The following is a 17,822-nucleotide window of genomic DNA, read 5'->3' as shown; positions in this document are numbered from 1 at the left end:
CATACACTGTATTTTAATTCTACATGAAATAAGAATATCTACAAAATACCCATTGCACACCTATGCATTCATCTACCAGCCTCATACATCACTGCATACAGGCACAGGAGGATGCAGTAAATGGCAATATCTTGATCTACAGCTTCTTGCTGATAGCTGAGAGCAGGTTCTGTAAGTGTGCCAGGGGGAGGAGTGGGCCCAATGGCCTGGTATGATACCTGCAGCATGGCTAATGAACATAGTGGGCTGTGGCCACCATATCTGTGTGCCCTGGCTTGTTATCCAGCCTCCTCATGGCCTGGAGAGCCCATGGGAATGAACACAGGTTCCCCTGGACCAGCACTGTGGGAAGTATACACAGCACGCAGTGCATGGGGATAAAATGCTCTAGGGGTGTTTGCAGCCAGCCTAAGCACACAGGAAGATATGAGGAGGGAGAGGAATTCCTCCTGCTGCACTTGTGCCATGACCAAGTGAGTAAATGGGACAGCTCTCCTTCAAACACCTCAGCCCAGCTGCCGGCTTCGCAATCCGATTTTGTTTTTCATAACATTAAATAGGCTAGACTGCTTAATTGACATGTAACCCCACACAGTTAGAAAGTGTAATGGAGCAATGGATCTAGGCAAATTTAGCCCCTAGGTTGCTAATTTGATTCAATATTACTTTTTCATTAACTCCTCTGAGTTTTATGGATTTAAATAGTTTCTTCTCTAAATGGGAGTAGTACAGAGAGTTTAGTATTACATATTGGACTAATTTATTAATCAGCATGGCTGGATTTCAGCTAAATATCATCTAAGTGCAAAATAGTATAAATCAATCTATCAGAAAATGTTAATTTTGGAGGACAAAAAATGGGAGACGCTTTCTTTGAGGAAGATTTCCAGACACAGATTAAAGAAATACTTCCCTAACAGGGTGTTTACAGCAAACTCCAGCATTTCGTCACATGCACAGCTTGTGATGTTGCTTTACAAGCAGATACTGTACATGGATTTAGCTGGAGCAGGTCCTGGAAAGAGTTAACACTCCCCCTGACTGGGGGGAAGTCCACAGCTGTATCCCCTAAGCACAGGGATTTCCAGTCTCTGGGCTGAGCCAGCTGTCAAAAATTAAGTAGTTCCTCAGCACTCTGTAAAAAGAAGGTGTTCAGAGGAGTCAATTTGGCTCCTATTAGGGGTTAGATGTTTTGTGAGGGACAGCAGGGGAAAACAAGAGTTAAAAAGAAAAATACATCCCTTTTCTTGCTTTTTCTTCCCTTTATTAGCTTCAAACTTTGCAGGAAGTGTTTTCATATTTTCCTTTTGAGCTGCTATACATGGGCAGATAGGATGTACGTTTGAGTTAGCCTGTTAATGCTATTGAGCAAAGAACCTCCTTCTCAAGTGTTGCTTCTATTAGGGAGTAAAGGGTTCCCAGGCAATTGTCCTCTTAAAAGCTGGGGAAGTTAGTCAGAAGCTTCCTTTTGGTGACCATGATTTGTCATGAATCATTGAGCTAGGTTGTTATAAAATTGAGTGCTCTTTCCATCAATTACAGTTGTTGTTCTTCTTTAGGTCTAAAAGGTGTCTGGTGTAATTTTCAAAAGCCTGATTAGTGAGAAACTGCTCTGTATGCGATGCTCCATTAGAGACTGTAAGTTATCTAAGAAAGTACAAGAAAGGCTGAGGAGGGGGAAAACTTGGTATTCATTTGAAAGATTAAATCTGATGAATTAGAAGCAGCTCTCAGACTACAAAGAGAGGTTGTATAGTCTGTAACGAACTGTAGTAGCAAAGAAGCTTTATCATGATTTGGTGAAGGGTATTTTGAAGAACAGAATTAGAAAGTAGTCCTGTTAGCTCCTGTTGTGCTCTGGCATTGTTTGACTGTGGTGTTTGTACATGCCACCTGAAAAAATAGCTTCAGCTAACTGAGTCTGCATCTTCCCAAAAGGCCAATAACTCAGTCTTACAAAAGTAAGAATTTTTTGAAGGCAGCAGATTTGTATCAACTCTGTGAGCTTAATTATTTTATATGAAATAGGGGCCTACCATATGATAGCAATAGTAAGGACACTCTCAAGAAACTTTTTTTACACAAGTAAAAAATAATGTTATGCCAGGTCCTTTTTCAGCACAGTAAGAATTGCATCTCAAATGCTTGTTTTGAGACAAGGCTTCTATGTTGTGGCAAAAAAGAACATCTCTCCTGCTCCCCTTCTCACTGCTTGATGTATATATTCACATTGCTATTATGTGTTTCTAGATGATTATGGAAAGTTTTTCTTGGATTCAGTCTGTTTAGTACTTTATCCTGTGAAGCACAGACACTGTAATTCCAGAGTTATAACTTCACTTCCTTTTACTGAGTAAATGCTTGACACCAGAAGCCCACTTTTACAGGCTCAGGAGGAAAACAGCATCTAACAGAATACCTTTTACAAACAAATTGAATAAGCAGACAAAAGGGTCAAGGGGAGCCATGCAAACAATTGATGTACAGGAAGTGGCTCCTCCCTGCACAGCCCAGGTGCAAGCTATTGATTAGCTAAGAAAGCTTTCAGTTCCCTTCCACTCACTAGCTGGTCCTTGTTCATATCACCAGCACCTTACTGAACTTTGTGAAACAGTAAGGGAATGGTAATGTTTCCAGAGGACAGAATCTACTTATGGAAGCCAGGAAGCACCTGAGAGCATTTTGTCTCTCTTGCTTATGATGATTCTATTTTTTATTCTTGCACTATAGAGATTTATCCTTCCATGCTTTAAGGATATGATAAAACAAGTCTTTGATTTTTTTTTTTTTTTAATTTCTTTCTGAGGTGTGAAGGGGCCTTTTATTGAAAAGAGCCATAGAGCACCCTAGAGAGCCACAGGGCCTAGCTTTAGAAGGCCAGACTAAGATTAATATCATGTGTTACTAGGACAGAACAGACACTGATGTCTCAGAAACATGAGGTAGAAGGGCCAGTAGACTTTACTGGACTAGTCTTTTTAAATTTTAGGTTTACTAGAGCTGTTGATTACCGGCTTAGCTGTCACCTTTTGTGTTTTTAATTAGTAAAGAATGACAATTTCTTTCTTTACCACAGGACAATGAAATACATTTTATAAGGCAAACAGCAGCTGCAGGGTGTGGGCATGGCTATTACACAATAATTGTGCCCACAGGGGTCAGGGAGGCATTTGGTTCTGCCTCGTGCCTCTTAAGAACCCTAGGGTACAATTGCTGTGTGATGGTAGCCTCCCTGTCATTTTATATTATTTTACAAATTCCACTACATTGTCTTCAAGCTCTGCCTTGAGGTTATTGTGAAGAAACTAAAATATCTGCCATGCTGTCTGCATCAGCAGTTCACCTCCTATTTGAGTTTACTGCAGCTGTCAAACAGGCAAGGGTCTGCTTGTGATGTGGGGTGGGGGAGAAGCATTACAGTTATGCAACTTAATGCCCAGATCCTGTTAGAACGGAAATCCTACATTTCAAGAGGCACATAAATTGGGCAGGTCACACACTAATTTATTAGCACCTTAATCTGCCAGTTATCTGATTGCCCAGTACCTGTTTTACACAAGAAGTGACTGCAGTGCTCCCTTCTTGTATCACTTCAGAATCTCACCTTTGTATTTCACAGACCATTGTGCTTCACATGTTTCAGTGTAGTCAGTTAAGTAATTTGTTTATTTTAACTTGTGTTTGTTCAAGAAAGACTTCCTGTCTTCATTTAAACCTATCAGGTGATTATTTTTTGCCTATAATAGTTTGTTCCAGAGGTAAATCTTCACCCGTGGTCAGGTTTTTTGACATTTAGCCAAGTAAATATTTGAACCTCCATGTTCTACCTCACTCTGTAATGCCTTTGCTTTGCTTTTAGAAAACCTTTGCAATGAGTCCACTCTTCAGTCATCTTTTGAAAACTCTAATTAGATGGATCCCAGTGCTTTCTCTGCCCCCCCACCTTGAATCACTTTGTTGTTCTTTTCATGTCTTTGTCCTATTATTCTCATTACAAGTTAATTATTTCATTTTGATTTTATAGCATCTATCCAACACTCTAGGCATTTTCCATAAATTAAATCTGCAAGCTTCAACTGAAAGCTTAACATAAACAATGTTGAACAATTACATCCAATAATGATCACTCTCAAAACCGCCTATCACTGTTTCTGGCCTTAGTATATCAGCTAGTGTAATGGAACTTACATTAATAGCTCTCTACTTGTGGTAAAAAAAAGCAAAAAAGGGAAAACTGTATTATTCTGAATATTATGGAGTTTTGGAGTCTTCCTATTGACTTTGGCCATTTTTATATTAGACAAAATCCTTACAAATCAATTTGAGAGTAAAATTTCAACTATTAGTAGTGACTTTGAGGGTTTTGTGGAATAATGAGTATTCTAGAAGTTCTATCTCATGTATATTTGCCCAAGGTGATGAAGTAATGACAAAGCAAACTCCATATTACATTACAAATTTTCCTTAAGCCTATTAAATAGTGATTTAGGAAAATACTTATAATGCCATAATGAGTCTAGTTAGTATCTGTGTATTGGTAGATCACTGAGAATTAGAAAATCTGTCTGAATTAAATAAAGTGCCTAATAAACAGTGTAACCAGTTTTCTGTATTGCTGAGTTATTGCAAACATGGTTTTTATTTCATGAGGTAGGATATGATTATAGTAGTCAGCACTGAAGGATCTGAACACTTCTCAAATGTTGGTGATGGTTTTACTCAGAGGACACAGCAGAACATTAGCCTGATTTCAGGACTTGAGGTGATTTTACAGAGAAATTAGAGCATTGGCAGGAAAAGAACTTCTGGATCATCAAACCCACTCTGTCACTAAAACAGCAGCAGCAGCATAAACCCCCATTAAACTCCATCTTTAAACCAGATTTTTTGTTGCATTAGAAATCTTCATTTCTCAAGTGTCTGAAACATCTTTCTGTCCAGATTTTTCTGTCTAGTTTGCAGCTGTTTGTTCTTATACCAGCTGTGAAGCAGAGCATTGAAATCTCAGCTCTTGATCAAGTTCATGTCTTTGATGGACGGTAATCATAAAGGTGTTAATTTTCAAATAAATAAACCATTTATTTATATTTTTATTGTGTATTATTAAACAATCTCTTCAACTTCCTGGGAAGGCTATTTTCATGTCATTTCCTAGTCATGCTAAAACCTTTCTGTATACTTTTTGCATGCGAATTAATCTTTCTTGAACATGGATGATGCAGCAAAGCAGAGAAATTTCTGCCTATGCTTTGTACTTTGCACAATGCAATTTATACTTTCCCAGTTCTTCTGGAAAGACTAAAACTAACATATTCCAAACATAATCACTTTTTTCATAGAAATGTAGCATCAAGTAATCCCCAGGTACTGTGAGACCTATTTAAAAATGTACAATATTTACTTTTCATGTTCTGATCCTGAAAATTCCAGCTTATAACAGTAATTAATACTAATCCTTAAATATGTGACCTTGTGATTTGTTTATTTTCACCTGTGAATGTTATGGCACAGGTTGGAATATGGCCTTGAACTCTATAACTTGCATCTTGTCCTATGACCACAGGACTCACCCTGCGCTTACAGCAATCTATAAATGAGATATTTTGCCTGTGATCAAGAAAATATTACATCTGAAATGATAGCCAGCTAGAAGTACTCCATTTCTTAAATTGTAAAAGTCATTCTGTATTATCATTTTCTTATTGCAAATATACATTATGTAAACTTATTAGGAAGCAGATTTTGCCCCAAAATAAATGTTCACTGCACAGAAATTACAATGAGCTATAATAAACCCCAAAGCTAAGTAAGAAAGTCAGTTTTGATTTTCAAAGGATTTATTTTTGTGCCATTTACACTAACATTTAGTCCAGTTTGACTTGATTTGTTACTATGTAGTTGCTTTCTGTCACATTTTAATCCATGTTTTACACATTAAAGTAATGAAGTTTCAGTGGAACAGAATAATAGATCATAGCTATGATCAGAGACTCATTTGTGGTACAGAGACTGCCATTAAAATGCAGGTTTAAGGGTAGAGCTTTTATTTACTTCCTCCAAGCTAAAGTAGTCCTCTAAAAAAGAAAAAAATTACAATGAAGAAGATATTCTTTAGAAAAAGTGCATTGCTATTATGTGTCCTCTTTCAAAAAAAGATTTAAAAAGACAGAAAAAAAAGAGAAAATGAGGAGAAAACTGCATTCCAGACTTGATCTCAGGTCTACAGTACAGATCTACTGACTACCTGCTTCTAACATCTCTATTTGTAACTTCTTGTTAAATGGAGATATTTCAAGCTCTGCTTCTTTCACTGCTGATTTCCACTGGTTGTTTGCCTTGAACAATCTTTAACTCTCAAGATCTGTTTAATTGTCTTTCTAGGAGAGTCTGTGCAGAGATCATCATAAGAGCGAGTTGATCTGTCCTGATAGTCCAGCATCCAGAAACAAAAAATATGTTGTAAGAAAGGAAGGGAAACTTTGCCTTCTGAAGAAAAATAAAAGTAAAGAAATATTAGGTGAGAAGAGACTTGAGAATAAAACTGATGCAAAAGGGCCTACAGAAAGCATGCACTGTTTTTTTTTAAAGACAACAAGAGATTTAAATAATTGTTTCTGTCTCCAAGGATTGTGTGTTACTGCTGACCTTTCCAGGGAAGTCACCTGTCTCTGAAGTGCTGCCATCTGTTTAAGATTGTGATGTAGCATTAAATAATCAAGTAGGAAAGGAAACCAAGTAAAACAACAACTTCATCTGGAACAGGGAGAAAAATACAAATTTGCAGAATTAACTAAGAATTGAGAATTCCAGTCTGTTTACCATGGTATAAAGTTTAACTTTTTAAAAATAGAGATGTTAAAATCTGAAGAAAGATCTCAGCTCTCATACCTCAGAGTCATATGGTCCATCTACTGCCCTGTTGTGAATATTCTCTAGAGATTCCCATAGTTCTACTTAATTTTACATCCTTAAGTGCCTTAGTAACTCCTCTTAGCACAGCACCCTGAGTCATGAAGGAGCTGAGTACAAACCCCCTTCTCCTCTGCTTTCTTCCCTTACACATTTTCAGCCTACATTGTAAGAAACCCTGTGGGGCTTCTTACCTCAAGCACAACAGCACACCAGGTAAATTTATTTCACTACAAAGGGAAACAGAGATCTTGTAATTAGGGCATTGAATGAGACTTGGGAGACTGGGCTCAATTGGTGCATGGCCTTGGCAGGTCCTTTAGTCTCTCTGTGCCTTGGTTTCTAAACTATAGGATCTAGTATTACTGATCCACCCACTGAGGAATTTGGAGCATAGTGGTAGGACATGGCTATCACTGAAAAGTAAAATACCATGGTCCAAAGCATTTGACTGATAGTTTAACATGTAGCACTGCACCCTGAGTGCTGAAGATGATAAAAATGAAATCTTTAACTCTGAAAATTTTGCTCTCATGTTAGGAAAGTTTTTTTTTTTGCTTGTGGTAAGGCAAATCTTTCTCCCCTCAGTATTTTCCAAGGCAGAACTTCTGTTTCCTTGGGCTGGTCTGTAGTAAAGAGAATTACTATTAGTCTGACAGTTTGTTTCCAACTGCTGCAAGCATGTCATTAAAAGCATCTTTGTAAACCACACATCAGGTTTCTTGACATCTGTCATACAGCTTAGATCATCATTTTTCTGCCTTATGAGATAGATTCATACCATAAACATTCTTACATTACGTTTAGTTTCATGTCAAAATGAATCATATAGTTATTTTCAGCATGTCCAGCTTTTCCTACTAATGGTAACCGCAGATCTACAAACACACACCCTGATAATCCTTTCTTTGCATCCTTTTCTGGTTACTGACAAGCTTCAGAAAGGCAGATGTAGGTTTTGCATGAAATCAGCTGTACATATTGCTAACAGATTGTTGGACAATCCAATAATGAAGCCAGTTAGGTCTTACCACTCTATTTCTGTTCTTTGTTCCCACTGATAGATGTGACTCTCTTAAAATGCTCATAGCTAGGCTTTTCAAACTGCTGCTATTTATTCTTTATCCTTTTTCTCTTCTGGTCTTTTTCTTGCAAACTCTCCAGTTAAGTAATTAATTACACTATTCTCTTTTGGTTGTCCTCACGTCTGAGGCTGTTTCTATATTGTAAATAGCTGTCTCCCACTTTTGCATGTGCACTTCCATGTTATCAAGTAAAATCTGGCATCACGCTTGACTGTAATTCAGATGTCAGTTTGGATTGAAGCCATACCTGGGAGGATGTGCATTTGAAGTGGCAGGGAGTAAGTGACTGATAATGAAAATAAGCATTTATTTTGTCAGAACCTCAGCAGATCATTTATTGGAGAGCATATTCTAATGAGTGCCACCCACACCAGATGTGTCATTGGGGATTAGATCACATCCCTAATAAGTATGTTGGTTGATATCCAAAGAAACTTGAGGGGAGGAAAGGAGATTGAGCAATTTTCATCTAGAAGATAGTGGTTCAGGGACCAATGGTATCCATATTAAAACTTTCTGACTGTGTGTTTATAAACAGAATGTAATTGTTAGAATGTCATGATCTGATTAAGAGATATGGGTTATATCTTTTAAAAACCTTGGCTCCAGGATTCCCCCTGACTTTTCATTTCCATATTCCTCAGTAGCATAAACATGTATTTTCCTAAAACTCCAAATGTTGAGCCAAGCCTTGTCTTCAGTCTGCAGCTGTGTCGGGGATTTTCACAGGTTTTCTGTCAAAATTTTGTTAATACACATAGGCTGACACTATAAAATAAAGTGGTGTTATAATTTTTCTTGCATCAATTTACTCATTGGCTATTATTATTATTATAATGATGATTATTACTACTACTACTACTACTACTAGAAATATTAGATAATTTGGGGGAATTCAGGACTTCCTCCTCTCTACTTTCTCACTTCCAGAACATGGAATTTCTTCCTGCTGCCATTTTTCATGTTCTCTTCTCCTTACTGTAATAATGACAACATCTTTCATAAGTGTGAATATTCCCTATCCAGAGACCAGCTGAACACCATTTTCTTTCTAGTGCTTTACAGCTGTGGAAAGGACTTGATCTTAGATGGACGGGATTTTTTCTGTCATATATAGTATTATTATAATTCTCTAATCTTAGCCTTCTCTTTCTAACTTTCAGAAACAAAGCCTGACTTGGAAGTAAAATACCAAGAAAAATATATTCTGAATAAATTCAGGATTCAAAAATAAACAGTGTGAATGCATTATTGCCAAGTGGAATCTAGAATCATTGCATAAAATATTTCTTGTTAAACATGAAACAGAAACAGCAAGAGAGCTTCTCTTAGACTATCATAAAAATGTAGAAATGACAATTCTTTATGGCTTAATAAAAGTTTGTTTGTTTTAATATTCTGGTTTTTATTGTGAATTGTGAATTTCTGGAAACTAATGATAAGAAGCTCAGAATTTTCATTATATCCCATGCTGAATAATACAAAAACTTAACTCTACATGATTTTGAATCAATAGGCAGTCTTACAGCTGGTTGTCCAAAAGCTCGGTTGGGCTTTTAAACTTTCATGTATTTCACAAAAAAAGCAGTAAATTTTCCAGTGAAATCAGAGAGAAATTCAAGCCAGGACTGAAACTTTGGACGTCTGCTGCAGTTTTTCTTATTTTGTACGTCCATAACAGAAAGGTGTAAGATGCAAATTAGATTATTAGATTATTATTAGATTAGTTCTCATGGCTCTGTGTGGGGCACTGGGACAGTCAGACATCCTCTGGAATCTGGTCAGAATTCCTAGCTGGGGGATTCTTCAGCTTGCTGTCATGGCATCAGAAGAATCCCATTCCCTGGTTTTACTCAAGTGTGCAGCAAGCAGGTGTGTCATGACTTTTCCAGTAATGAGAAAACAAGACCTAAAACTGAGTAAAACATTTTTGTAATCAAATTGAACCTTAATTGTGAGGGGTTAAGGTCTTTAGGAATGAAACATGTGGGAATATCTAGAGGAACTGAATTTTAGAAATCACAATATTGACAAATATCCCCTACTGAAAAATGTCAGCCACACCAGACTGATCATCTTGTTTTTACATTGGGTCCACCCTCCAAACTCTTAATCTAATTTGTGTGTTTAGGTTGGAAACATTTTGAGACTGACTCTAGTCTCTTTCCTAGCCTGTGAGGCACCTAATGCACTTCAGTCTCCCAGAAAAAACAATAAAAATGAGATTCAATAATATTTTTTTTATATTTCCAGAAACAGTTGAGCCAGAATTAGAAATCTGAGCCTATCAAAATTTATAGGCCAGCTTTTGGATCAGGATTTTTGAACACTTTACAAATAAAAACCACATTATTCTGATGAAATGTCATTCAGTTAATATTGTCATTATTAACCCCTGGTAAAAAAATAGTAAGAGCTGTCCCTTAGTTGTGCCTGGGTTTGCATATTTTCATGAAGAGTATTCCAAAGTTTTAATTTATGCATTTATTTTCATTATTTCCAGGTATTAGAGCTACTGACACTTTTGCCTCTATCTTTTGCAAAATGCTGTGCATCCATAATATGTTCCACATTTTACTTAAAAAAGAGAAACAGAGGAAGAAAACCAGAAATATTCTTTTGCTGAGGGTAAAAATGTGTGAACAGAATACTGTCTTCATTTACAGTTTCTCTGTTTTTGAAAAGGGTTTAGGAGATTTAGAGAGGTGAAGGTGTGTGAAAGGACACATCAAAGGTTTGAAAGAAACTTTGAAAAAAAGGATTAAATAGACCAGGGTTCTTCAGTTTGGAAAATAAACCAGCGAGGGGGAATATGACAGAGGTCTATTAAATCCCAACCAGCAAGCAGAAGTGATTGGAAAATTATCCTTTATTGTACCTTCTAAGAGAAGAGCTAATTGGCCTCGAGAAAAGGCAGGGTCAAAACAGCAGAAGGCGGTGCACGGCAGAGAGGCCTCACCATAGGATACTTTGGACATGAAAAGTTTACACCATTTAAAAAAGTCGTGTATGGATACTACTGGAAGGAAACTCTCTTTTGTGTTATTCAAGCACAGAAATATTTCCTCTAGCTGGGAAAGTCTCTAAACTGCAAAAATTGCTGAGTGCCAAAAGATTGTATCACGGAGAGGTGTGCCGCGTGTTTTCCCCGCAAAGGCACGTTTGGCATTTTGGGTGCTGTGGCAGGCAGGACAGTGAGCTCAGAGCACGGCAGGGCACATCTCGGACTTGATGGAGTGACAGAAAGGGCTGGAATCCTTCCCCTCTCACTTGAACTGCTGTAATGGAACAGGGTCAGTGGAGCCATGAAGAGGCAAAGTCTGCGTGAGAGGAAGCACGAGGCCCACAACAGATTGACTCTGAAAACCAGCACCCAAGTCAATGATCATCCTTACAGGCAGCACAAAAAGGATAGTAGGGAAGGGCTCTGTTTATGACTGGTATTGGGTTTTTTATATAAGACAAATGTGTGTGTCAGTTTATTCTGTCTAAATATCATTATTCTGTCTAAATCTAAGTGAAAGTCCTCATTGACCAATAGTTTTATTTTCTGCAGTGGTCCTCTTCAGCAGTGCCTCCTTAAAACAATTGGATTAGATGATCCTTGCTTCACATTCATCTTTCTGTGCATTTTATGGTTGTAACAGTCAAGGGGAGCAGCACCAGGGACTGTGTAGTATTTTGAAGAAGTGGAGAGAAAAGCAGAAAATATATTAGGGTTTGGACTGGAGCTCCTGCAGAGAGCAATGACTAAGATCCCATAAATATTTCCTGTTGGTCCAGCAGCTGCAGAAATTAGTAAGGTTTTCCCCACCCATTTATTTTAAGCCTTCACAGTGCCATCCCTTCTCCATGAACTGTATTTAAAATGTAAATAAAAAGAAGGCTTTTAGGAGATTTAACTATTTCCCTTGGTATTTAAATTATTCAATTATAACTAAAGCTATTAAAATACAGTTAATTAAAATGGTTAGATTGTTTTTCTTTGCACTGATCACAGCATTGCCCTACTTCTCCCTCTAGCTGTTTAATTCCTATTAAAAATGATAATGCTTTGCTTTATTCATTAATGCAGTAACCTTACGTACATTCTTCAAGTGATCTCTTTGGTACAAACTGTGCTGGATTTCTGCTTTTCTAGCAGTGAAGCAGAAATTTTCCTGTAGTCTTTGGAGGTTTAATCAGCATAAGAGGACTTAGAATTTAAACATTAGCACTACCGAGTCATGAGAAATAGCACAGCTCCCAGTAAAAAGCTTTGGCTTAATTTTGATGCAGTATAATGTCATTAGGGACAATAGGAGAACCCTGGAGGTTAATAAAAGGTAGAACCTAAATAAAGGTTTCATAACTGACAATGTAAAATTGCCAATTCTACACTTTTAAGTATTTTATCTGAATAGTTTCACAATACTGTGTTGGGAATAGTAATCCAGATGAAGGCTGAGGGGTAAGTGCCTTTAAAACATATAAGAGATGCAAAGCCAAGTTCATCTCGTCTAATCTTTATCTTCACAGATAAGAAAGCAAATATAACCCTCTGGTTTTGACATTCAGATTAGTACATTAAAATCTTCCTTTCTCCTTCGAGGTCATAGACACATTCCTTATGAGGCCCTTGTCTCCTTTGGGAGGCAAAAGTTGTAGTGAAATGAGATCTTGATAGCCTCATACTCTCACTGAGTAATGGGGTTTTCTAAGGGAAAGCCCAAAAGGAGCTTCTTTCAGCTGTTTGTGTGGCCTTGTGTGGTTCTGTGCAGTACAGGACAGATGTCTGTGAGGACGCAGAGGATGTCATGCAGCTCCTGTAACAGTAATGACATCGAGTCATTAAGGGGACTGTGACAGTCCAGGAGGATCAGAGCTTGATGTATCTTTGAAGACCAAAACATTGAGGAATTATGTATAAAGCAGCGATTTCCTCCCTCCCTTGTTGGGGAAGGCTCACAGAGAGGGATGTGAATATGTTTGGTAAAGAGGGAAGAGCCCTGAGTGATTCAGTGTTGTTTTGCCTCCACCATGAGCATCTGCACAGAGGGAGACCATACAGCCTGGGAATATTAGTTTATGAGATTTACATTCACAGGCTCTTGTTGAAATCCAGCTCCACTGAAGCAGATAGCAGAACTCCTTTGGATTTTAAATCACCCACTCATGCTTATTTCCATGTAATATCAGTTTCACAAGAAGATAGTCTCTCTTCCATGTTTCTCAAGGGCATTTAAGGCTTTAGATATTGTTACAGCCCACAAGCCTAAAAAACATCATTTTCCAAACACAGGACTGCCCAAAATAAGGCTGCTGTTGGAGACCTATGCAACAACTCCGTCTGCCTCCTGCTGTGTGCCAGAGAACATGTAAGCATGGGGTTGTGGTAATGAGAGAGCTACAGGCTGCTCAGCATCTGTAGGAATAGGGTGAGAGGGATAAAAGTCTCATTTGAAGCTTCCTGATGTAGCACATGGGGATGGAAAAGGTGCAAGTAAGTTTAGTTTCAGCTCCAAACAAACTTAGGACCTGCTCTGTTTATATCTTTAGTTGTTGGAAGAGTGATGAAAATTTAGGTGTTCTTGCTGAGTATTTTAGACCTGCTATCTGCAGTAGGTATTGCTGATTATGATCCACTTGTGTATATGGTTATATAACCACTGACTGTTACAGGAGTGTAAGTGGAGAAATACATTCTGCCTGCTGTAACCCAGAGAACTGCAAGCACAAGGCCTGGCCTTGTGAGAAACCTCTGGTATTTCAGTCCATGTCAAACCTGCAAACTATGGCCTAAGAAAGACATGTTTGTTTCCTATAGTCCTACCTGTCTGTGTGTTGTATGGCTTTCATTGTAACCATTGAGATCTCAGTGCAATATAGCATTAATGGGAGCATTTACTTAGCCTAACTCTGTATCACTTTTTCCATAAACTTCAGATTTTCACACAGTGAAATTCATATGCCCCCTGCATGAAGGTTTCAGAAATTTTACTTATTGTTTTCTAAGTGTTTGCATGAGTCTGAATCTTTGGGAGTCTTAAAAACCAACTATCAGTGGGACAACTTCCAGGACTTACTCCAAGTTTCTAAGACTTGGAAATTGGGGGTTTCTATGATCTCAAATGAAAGACATCGTTGACAGCTTTGAAGTAATTTCTTTTCTTAGTTGAAAATTGATTTGTCAGTGCAAGATAGTTGATGCTTCTATGCTCTGTAATGTGACATTATACTTAAATGGTTTAATAGGTATCTCAAGTTCTGCTTTGTTCTCCTTGTAATTAAAGTTCTCATCCAAGGGCTTTAAATTAGTCTAGGGGATCAGTCAGTAGTATCAAACAAACCAGTGATTTAGAAATATAAAACAGACTATGGATGTTTGCTTTTTCATTCAGTAGAGACCCCTGCAGAGACATCTGCTTCCTAGCTTGTGATGAGGTTGTGTGGATGGAAAGGTAGATGCTGCTTCTAAAGTGCTTTCTTTTCATTCACACAAACCTTTCCTGAGAGACTTCATAAGGGTTTCCCTCTCCTTCCTTCCTAGGCCATCGAAGTTGCAGTTGTTATCAGCACTCCAAGTTTTCTGTTCCCTGATTCAGTCAGCAGGGCTGATTCAGCTGGGACTGAGCTGGTGGAAGCTTAGCTCTTTCTTGTATTACATATTACATGCCACATCTCCTTTACCAAAAGGAATCGCAGAAGCAATTTAAAGATTTTGTTTCCAGGGAAGAAATTATAATTGTTATACTGAGGCTGTATCACAAAACTTTGTTTTTGGTCTCAGTATATAATTACAATTTCATTTGCCAAGTACGTGGTCGAGTTGATGCAGTCGTTGAGAAATCAGTTTTGCACTGGCATAAATCCATGTATTTAAAATAGCAAATTCCTGTTTTGTACAAGGATTGGGCTCCTTACAGTTTTCTATTTGTTCTTACTATTATATGTCTATTACTGGATGTGGGAAAGAGTCTACATGGAATAAAAATATGGAAATTTTAGTTAACATTTTATGTTGTGAGCAGTTAGAATGACATAAGTAAATCAAGTCTCACTTTTCTTGCAAAGTTAAAAAGTCCACAATTCACTTGTGAAGCACAACATTAAATTTAAAAACTCTGACTGATATGACATGAAATAGTAGAAGTACTAGACTAAGACAAGTCTTAAATTTCATATGCACACCTTCTGGGTTTTTTTAAGCACTAATTCTACAAGTTGCCAGTTCTCTGCTGCCGTATTTTCACTGTCTGTTCTTATTTGTTCCTGCTGTGAATGACAAAAATTTTCTCGAAAAGAAATCTGAGTGGTAACATATCTTAAATCACTGGCCAATCAAAAGACAGGCCATTTAATTTTGAAGTTCTTTATCAGTTTGATATTTACAGGGGGTAAAAACAAGAGAGAGCTTCAAATTCTACCTTGAAATTGAGTCTACGTTAATCCTAATCTCATCCACAAATTTTGTATTTGGAGTGCATTTAGAAAATACTGTAATTTTGTATAAAATATGAAACAATCCTAATTTGGTGAAGATTTTCAAGCCTTTCTCATTATATAGTACATAATTCTGGGATCTTAGCTACGTAATTACTTTTTTATGGTGCCAAACTTATCAGGTTTTTTGGGTGTTTTTTAGAATGCAAGGTGGGAAGCCTTGCAGGTGCAAAATAACTCCTTCCTGGAGATGGCAACATTTTATAGCAGGTGACTGATTCCCTGATACATCAGTGTTCTGTGGCAAAAAATATCAAAGTAAATCAATTAAAAAAAAAAATTCTTAAAATCTGGAAAACCTTTCAGCTGGTTTTCCCCCAGCTGAAAGTACATAAAATAAGAGCACGGGTGCTAAATTGCTTGAAAGGAGAAGATCAGAGAATCTGCTCAAATGTGTGCTGCAATGGCTGAGCACACCCTGCAAGTCATCTCATTTAATCCCAGGAAGCATAAGGACTGCACATCAGTTTTAAGTGCAGCTTATCCTGACTCTTAGGATGCATTCATCCCGTGTATGCTCTGTGACATCTGTCATATGGTTATGTAAAAGTTTCCAGTGACACGCCTGACTGCTAATCTTGGATCAGGGTCAATTCCAGTCAGCGTTCCATGCAGCGAGGGCAGGGTTGCTGTTACCTTTGTGCCTCACAAGCCCAGAATCACTCATGTACACAGCACCATCGTTCTCTTCTTGAGTACTGCTCTGTAATAGCGCTCTTTTTTTGTCTTGTGTGACATACGTATTTATTTATATCATTCTTTTAGCATGGAGCTCTCTGACCTTAGTATTTGTAGTAAAAATCAAATAAAGGCTGTGATAAGATATCCAAAGGGAGTGAGCCATTAGAAACTCTTTATAAGTAAAAAAAAAACAAAAAAAAGCCAGCTTACAGTAATGATCCCAAATTTTTTGAAATTCAGCATGTCATATAAAAAATTTGTGACACACTATATAGTGTTTTCCATATGTCACATATTTTCATTCGTCCAACATTTTGTTTCTAAATCTTGTTTTGTATAGGAAAATCCACTAAGAATATGACATTATGTGTATGCAACAAAAGTTAGAATTCTGAATTCTAGACAAATTCTTATAAGCACAGAAATGGTATGAACACAGCGTGGTAGGAATATTCCATTGTTTTTCTTGGCTGATTGTTTGTTTCACTATTAGAAACTTCAACTTTCAAAGATTTCCCAATATTCACTTTCTGGAACAAATGCCTTTATGGTTCCTACAGTTTTGAAAGAAGTATCACAGAAGATGGAGAGTGAATTCCTAATTCAGAATCATATTTATTCTGAGTAGCTGATTCTTACTGACATGGTCACTTAATCAAGGATGCTTGTGACCCATATGTCAAGTCAAAATGAACAGTGACTGAGCTACCAGGAATTGTTCACAGAAACTATGTAATGCATAATTAAAACAGTCTAGTATAGGGGAATCTGTACAAAAGCAATTTGGTGATAGAAACAGTGAAGCAAAAAGCCTGACCCACACATCATACCACATTTTTAGAAAGCCTTGATGGTGCCATATTAAGAAAAGCCAGTAGGTTTACCAGCTGTTCACTCTCATTCCAAAATCCAAGCTGAAGGCATGAACCAGGTCTCACTTTCCTCCTTCCTTGCTACAAGTGCAGATCTAACCCCTGGCATTTGATATGAATTCAAACCAGGGACCTGCAAAGTTAAAATTATGGGCATGTGCATGAGCTGAGCTGGAACTGCCAACATGCCTTGCAGGGAGTGGCACAAAACGCACATTTGGGTGGATGTTGCTCCTCTATGTCAGTGACTACCACTCAGTGACATTCTTCAATGCATGGAAGTTTAAAGATAACCAAAATATCAGCATTTAATTCTACAAGAAATAGCACCATTTTAAAGTGTCAATTTGGATAAAGAAACACAAATTTCCAAATTTCTGAAAAGTACAACTTGACATTAAATATTTAAATGTTAATTTTTTACTTTATAATACAAGTTAAACTGATTATTAAGGAAATGCTGAACTAATTAGAGAAAACAGAACAACAAACCCCTTGAGTCTGGAAGAAGTATTACTGTTTCAGTATGAAGTACCAACTTTCCAAATCTTCCTTCATTATAGCAGCAGTAATAAAGCATTTTGTGACATTACATTGTGGAATGGCATTAAAAGAGTCACAAAATATGCAGAAATAAAAAATGTGTGACCCATTTGCTTTGTAAAAAGGAACATCAACTCATCATATTTTTATGAAAGTAAGGTCCAAAAAAATTCTTATTGTTGAAGTGAGGAGCAGCTGAAATGGTTAATGGCAGGTATTTGGCTACAGTGCTGATGCCACTGAATACTCT

The sequence above is a fragment of the Poecile atricapillus genome, chromosome 6 (assembly GCF_030490865.1).
Source record: "Poecile atricapillus isolate bPoeAtr1 chromosome 6, bPoeAtr1.hap1, whole genome shotgun sequence".
NCBI lineage: Eukaryota > Metazoa > Chordata > Aves > Passeriformes > Paridae > Poecile > Poecile atricapillus.
This window is presented reverse-complemented; position numbering follows the sequence as displayed.